At 43.7% G+C, this 6345-nt stretch overlaps 1 long non-coding RNA gene across 1 annotated transcript; it reads right to left on the bottom strand.

The window, feature by feature from the left end:
- Positions 1 to 965: 965 nt before the first annotated feature.
- Positions 966 to 6285, bottom strand: LOC131279484 (uncharacterized). The gene is made up of 2 exons (XR_009186858.1): positions 2109 to 6285; positions 966 to 1188 (listed from the first exon to the last, which is right to left on the bottom strand). It is a non-coding gene; the product is annotated as an uncharacterized lncRNA (long non-coding RNA).
- Positions 6286 to 6345: the final 60 nt, after the last annotated feature.

The raw sequence follows: 6345 nt of genomic DNA, 5'->3' as shown, positions 1-6345 counted from the left end.
AATAGTTTCTTCAAAAATAGTCTCTTCAACAAATGGTGCTGGGAGAACTGGATAACCATATACAAAGAATGGAGGATCCCTATGTCACACCTTATACAAAAAATGAACTCAAAATGGATCAAAGACCTAAATATAAGAACCAGGACTATAAAACTCCTAGAAGAAAATGTAGGGAAGCACCTTCAGAATCTTATGTTAGGCTATGGTTTCTTAGACTTTACAACCAAAGCACAAGCAACAAAAGAAAAACTAGATAAATGGGACCTCATCAAAATTTAAAACTTTTGTGGATCAAAGGACTTTATCACATAAAGTGAAAAGACAGCTTACTCAGTGTGAGAAAATATTTAGAAACCACATTTCTGAATGTGGTTTAACATCCACGATATATAAAGAAATCCAACAATTCAACAATAAAAAGACAAAAATCCCAATTAAAAATGGGTAAAAGACTTAATAGACATTTCTCCAAGGAGGATAAACAAATGGCTAAAAAGCACATGAAGAGATGCTCAAAATCACTAGTACTAGGGAAACATAAATCAAAACTATAGTGAGATACAATTTCACATCCATTAGAATGGCTAGTATTTAAAAAAAAAAGAAAAAGAAAATTACAAGTGTTGGAGAAGATATGGAGAAATAGGAACACTCATTCATTGCTCCTGGTTATGTAAAATGGTACAGCCACTGTGGAAGACAGTTTGTAGGTTCGTCAGAAAGTTAAGTATATAATTACCATGTGACCCCGCAATCCCTCTACTAGGAATATACCTAGTATATACAAACTGAAAAGCAGGGACTCAAACAGATATTGGCACATGAATGTTCATAGCAGCATTATTCACAATTGTCAAAAGATGGAAGCAACCCAAGTGTCTATCAATGAATGAATGGATAAACAAAATGTAGTATATACCTGTTTTAGTCTGCTAGGCTGCTGAAAGCAATATGCCAGAAATGGGTTGGCTTTACAATGTGTATTTATTAGCTTACAAGCTTACAATTCCAAGGCTGAGAAAAACGTCCAAATCAAGGCATCATTAGGCGGTGCTTTCTTCCCAAAGATTGGCTGCTGGCAACCCTGGATTCCTCTGTCACATTGCAAGGCACATGGTGGCATCTGCTGGTCCTTGCTGCTTTCAGTCTTGCTTCTGTGGCTTTTCTCTCTTTCTCTCTGTATTCATACTGTTTATAAAGGATACTAGTAAGAGGATTAAGACCCACCCTGGGCCTTGCCTTAACTGAAGTAACCTAATCAAAAGGTCCTACTTATAATAGGGTTACACCCACAGGAATGGATTTGCTTTAGGAACATGATATTCTGGGGTCAATACAGCTTCAAACCATTATAACATATGATGAAATATTACTCAGCCATAAAAAGGAATGAAGTCCTCATACATGCAACCATATGAATGGACCTTGAGGACATTATGCTATGTGAAATAAGTCAGACACCAAAGAATATTGTATGATCTCATGGAAATGAAATAATTAGAATAAGCAAACTCACAGAATTAGAATGTGAAAAATAGGGTATCAGAGGCTGTAGAGAATGGGGAGTTGATGCTTAATGTGTACAGAATTTATAGTCAGGTTGATTGTAAAGTTTTGGAAGTGAATGGTGATGGTAGCATAATATTGTGAGTGTATTTAACAGCTCTAAATTATACATGTGAATGTGGTTAAAAGGAGAAATTTTAGGTTATATATATGTTAGTAGAATAACAATGAAAAGATAAACAGGAATGTAACAACACAGTGAACCCTATTCTAAACAATGGACTAAGCTAATAGTACAACTATAAAAATGTTCTTTCATGAGTTATAACAAATGTACCACACTAATGTCAGGTGTTAATAATGAGAGGTGGATATAGGAAAAATACACCTAATGTAAATTATGGACTAAATTTAGTAGTATAGTTTTAATATTCTTACATAAGTTGTAACAAAGGTACCACACTAATGCAAAGTGCCAACAACAGGGGGTATATGGGGACACTATACTTTGTACGTGATTTTTCTGTAAACCTACAACTTCTATAATTAAAATAAAAAAAAGTGGGGGGAAGTTCATGTGGCTTGGGTAACTGGGCTCCCACCTAACACACGGGAGGTAGCTGGTTCAGATCCTGGTGCCTCCAAAAGAAGACAGTGAACTGGCGCGACGGGCAGGCATGGCAAGATGACACAACAAAAGATACAAAAAGAAAAAACATAATGAGACACAACAAAGCAGGGAGCAGAGGTCTCCGGTGCCTCCTAAAGAAGACAGAGAACTGATGCAACCAGATGATGCAACAAGAGCTGCAGGGAGGAAAAATATAATGAGAAACAAAACAAAGTAGGGAGTGGAGGTGACTCAAGCGATTAGGCCCTCCCTCCCATATAGGAGGTCCCCAGTTGGGTCCCGGTGCCTCCTAAAGAAACAAAGAAGACAAACAGATGCAGCAAGTGAAAAACAACAAGGGGGTGGGGAGAAATAAATAAATAAAATAAATCTTAAAAAAAAAAAAACTAACTAAATGGGGAAACAAAAAGATGTTGTCAGGCCTGCACTTACTATGGAGGCTCTGGGCAGAAACCATTCTTTGCCTCTCCTAGCTCCTGGTGGCTGCTGGCATTCCTTGATTTGTGGCTGCATCACTCCCATCTTTGCCTCTGCAATCCCACTGCCTTGTCCTCTTGTGTCTAATCTCCCTCTGCCCCTCTTGGTTAAGATATGTGTGACAGCATTTAGGGTCCATGCAGGTAACCCTGGATAATCTCCTCATGCATAAATTTTGAAACCAAGCAAGCCAGTGCCCTTGCACCCAAATGAGGACTGGTGGGTGAACTGGGTGACACAAAGGGTGTGGCTGAGCCTCTGCTTCTTGCAGGCTCAAAGTTTTGTGATGTCAAATCTCTTGGCACCTGGGATACCTAAACTCACCCCATGATGCAGCCTGGAGCACTCTTAGCCCAGGCTAAGGCCAAGATTCAGCCCAAGACCCAAGTCATACCTTAAGAGGACTGGTTCCTCAGCTTCTCTCAGAAAAAGGGCATTCAAGTCTAGGAAGCGTTGCTCAGCCCCAAGGGTTGGCAGTGGAAGGTGCACCCCTTCCATGTATTGCACCAGGGGTCGCCACCCTTGCCCTGGGCAGCCAACCCCCATCACCAGCACCCAAGCATCCTTCAGTCTCTCTGCAGCTCTGTGAGGGAGCCAGCCCAATTCAGACCACAGAAGGTAGTAAAGGCTGCTGACTTGGCTGAGCCCTTCTGTTCAACAGGGACAAAACCACCCACCCTGCAGGGGGACGAGGGTGGGGAAAGGATGACCTAAAGCCAGGTGACGGCACCCCTAAGCTCCAAGTAAAAATATTAGGCATTGTTATTGCCTGCTCTCAATGCCATGGTGTTTTGGGGAAAATCCTACAGCTGCTTCTTTTAACTAGGTTCCTGAGCTTTCTCAGCCTCTCTGCTCCCAGCCTGGCCTCACTGCCCCTATCCCCTGCTTCTGACCTCTCTGCCTTGGATTCTGTCCTCCAGAAGCTTGGTCTGATGTCCTAAGGTTGGCCCTTTATCTTCTTCCTCACTGCTGGTCCTTCTCTTCAACCTCTGTATTCTTTGGGAACACTCCTCTAGTTGATGAACTGATGGACTTTGACCCAGTAGCCCCATGACCATGCCCTGACTTAAGAGCTGGACAGAACTGAAAGCTCAGATGAGTCAAGCAGCCTCATTCACTTGTTCAGTAAGTATTTTTTGAGTACCAGACCCATGCCAAAACCTGAAGAGAAAGACACGGTCTGTGCCCTCAGGAAGTCACCACTCCAGTGGAGGAGAAAGGCCTCCACTAGAAAGTATGAAAGGAATGACAAGAGTGCTCCAGGTTCCATCATGGGTGAGTTTGGGTATCACAGGCACAGAGGATGACACCAAACTAGTCTTATGCCATCAAAGAGGACTTCCCAGATAAGGTGAAGTCTGAGCTGAGACCTAACAGCTGGTGAGGAATCAGACAGGTGGTTGTAGGAGAAAGGGGGGAGGGGCGTCACTGGAGGCAGAGACAGAGTGAGATTCCATTCTAGAAAGATCACTTTTGCTTCCCTAAGGAGGACAGAGTAGAGCAGACAATTACAGGGGCAGGGACTCCAGTGGGGAGGGAGGGCGCTGTTGAGCAGTTGAGGAGATAATGGTGGTCTGACCAAAATTGGTGCCAGGAAGCCAGGAAGAGTGGGCATGTGACAGACACGCAGGAAGCAGGATGGACAGGACTTGTCTACTAACTGGATGTGGAAACTGAGGAAAAGTGAGGCACCTGAACAGTTTCTTTCCAGAGCATGACGTGGATGGAGACCAACCACTCACTGAGAAAGACCTGGCTGGCCAACTGGGGGGCGATTTGGAGGGGAGGGGACAGAGTTCCTTGTTGGAGGCACCTGAGGGACATCCAGGTGGCTATGTCCAGTAGGCAGCTGAGGAGAGGCCTAGGGCTGGAGTCAAGGGAACCTACGTGGAAGTCAGGAGCATGGAGGGGTCCAGTGTGAGCCTCAAGAGTGAGACCCAGCCCTGTGGGACACTGACATGATGGTTGTTGAAGCTTTCCAAGGTGTAGGAAACTAGAATTCTTGTAGGAATTGGAATACCAATGGTACAGGGAAAAGATCAATGCAAACAGAGGAATGTTGGCCTCTCAGGAAGAAAGCCATGGGATTGGCAAGGGTGGTGGGGCTCAATATGCTTCCAGATGGTTTGGAATCAGTTTTGTAGTTCAGAAATTCAGTTTCTTCAATACCTAGAGTTAGGGATGTCAGATTTAGCAAACACAAAACAAAACCAAAACAAGATATCTAGTTAAATTTAAATTTCAGAATAACAATGAAATTTTTTTAAAGTATGTCCCAAACTTTGCATGAAATTCAAATTTCACTGGGAATCTCATACTTTACCTTTCAACCATACCTAGAGGTTAAAGAACCATCAGGACTGACTCACATGTACCTAACCCATACGGCTCTGATGTAAAGACATCAACTTATTAATTTACAATTGCAGGCAGGAATAAAGTACACCTGTTATCCAGATCCACCTTTCTGGAAAACTAAACAATTATCAGAAGATTGCTTGGTGAGCACAAGAATAAAGCAAAAGGATAGAAGTTTGAAGGCACATTTAATCTCGAGGTGTAGAAAATTTTGGAGAATTATCCTGGCCCCACTGCAAAGAAGTCTTCTGTAGTGGCAGAATGTAAATATACAATCTTACTGAAGGAGATAAGTCAGGCACTGCCAAACCCTCAGATGCAACTCCCTGTTGAAATGTGTCATTTCTCTAGCTGTCGATTCCTAATTGCACTCTGAGTTTTCCAATTACAATATAGTAAAATATATTTCACATTCAAGTTACACTTTTTTCTTTTTAAAATGTATTTGGTGGTTTTACGATCAAGTAACCAGTCTTGTATCCATCTAGAACAAAGAGGTCATCTTTTGATTCAGATATAATTTCAGAAACTTGGGATACCCAAAGCCAATCCTTCTCTTCCTCTTACCGACTTTTATCTCCGAATACCCTCAAACCCAGTCCCTTCTTTTCATTTGGCGATGTCACTATCCTCTCGCCTGGATTAGGCAGTCTCCTAGTTTCTCCGAGCCCACTTTTGCCCTTTCCAATCCATTCTCCACACAACAGCCAGAGATCCCTGTTTAAATCAGATCGTGGAACTCACTGTATAAACACCTTCCAGGGCTCTACTTCCATGACACTCAGAAAAAGTCAACCCATAGGTAAGGTACCTCCTTTTTATGATGTCTGGCCCAGGTCGACCTCTGACCCCTCATCTTCCCCCACTTTGCTCCCTACAGTTTCTTGTCTTTTATAACTTCTAGAACCAGCGATGCTCTGCTCCTCCTCGCTCCAGGGTCTTCGCACCAGCCATTCCCTCGGCTCCTCTCACACAGCTGCTTACTTAATGTTTTTCTTCCCTGTCAGGGTTCTGAGTAGTGCCCAGCACACAGTAGGCGCTTAATAGCTACCTAACAAACGAAAGATGAACGTCCACATTCTGCATCAAGGTCCCAGGTGAACGGCACTTGGGGTTTTTCTATACACAATTCCCTCGCGCTCGTCACTTCCGGATCGAACGGCGCCAGGCCTGCCCGCCCGGCCCTACGGTAACTGGAAGAACGTAAAGCGGCGCCGGAGGTGGGAGGAAACCCCTTGCCGCGTTTCGGCTCCCGGAAATCAATTCGCCTCTGAAACTTTTCCTCACGAAAGGGTACCGGTAGGATGTCTGTCCTGGGCCCGCCCCCGAATTGTCATTGGGTGGGATCTGAGTTAGGGGGCGGGACCCTCCCT

Source organism: Dasypus novemcinctus, chromosome 8 (genome assembly GCF_030445035.2).
Source record: "Dasypus novemcinctus isolate mDasNov1 chromosome 8, mDasNov1.1.hap2, whole genome shotgun sequence".
Classification (NCBI taxonomy): domain Eukaryota; kingdom Metazoa; phylum Chordata; class Mammalia; order Cingulata; family Dasypodidae; genus Dasypus; species Dasypus novemcinctus.
This window is presented reverse-complemented; position numbering and strand designations above follow the sequence as displayed.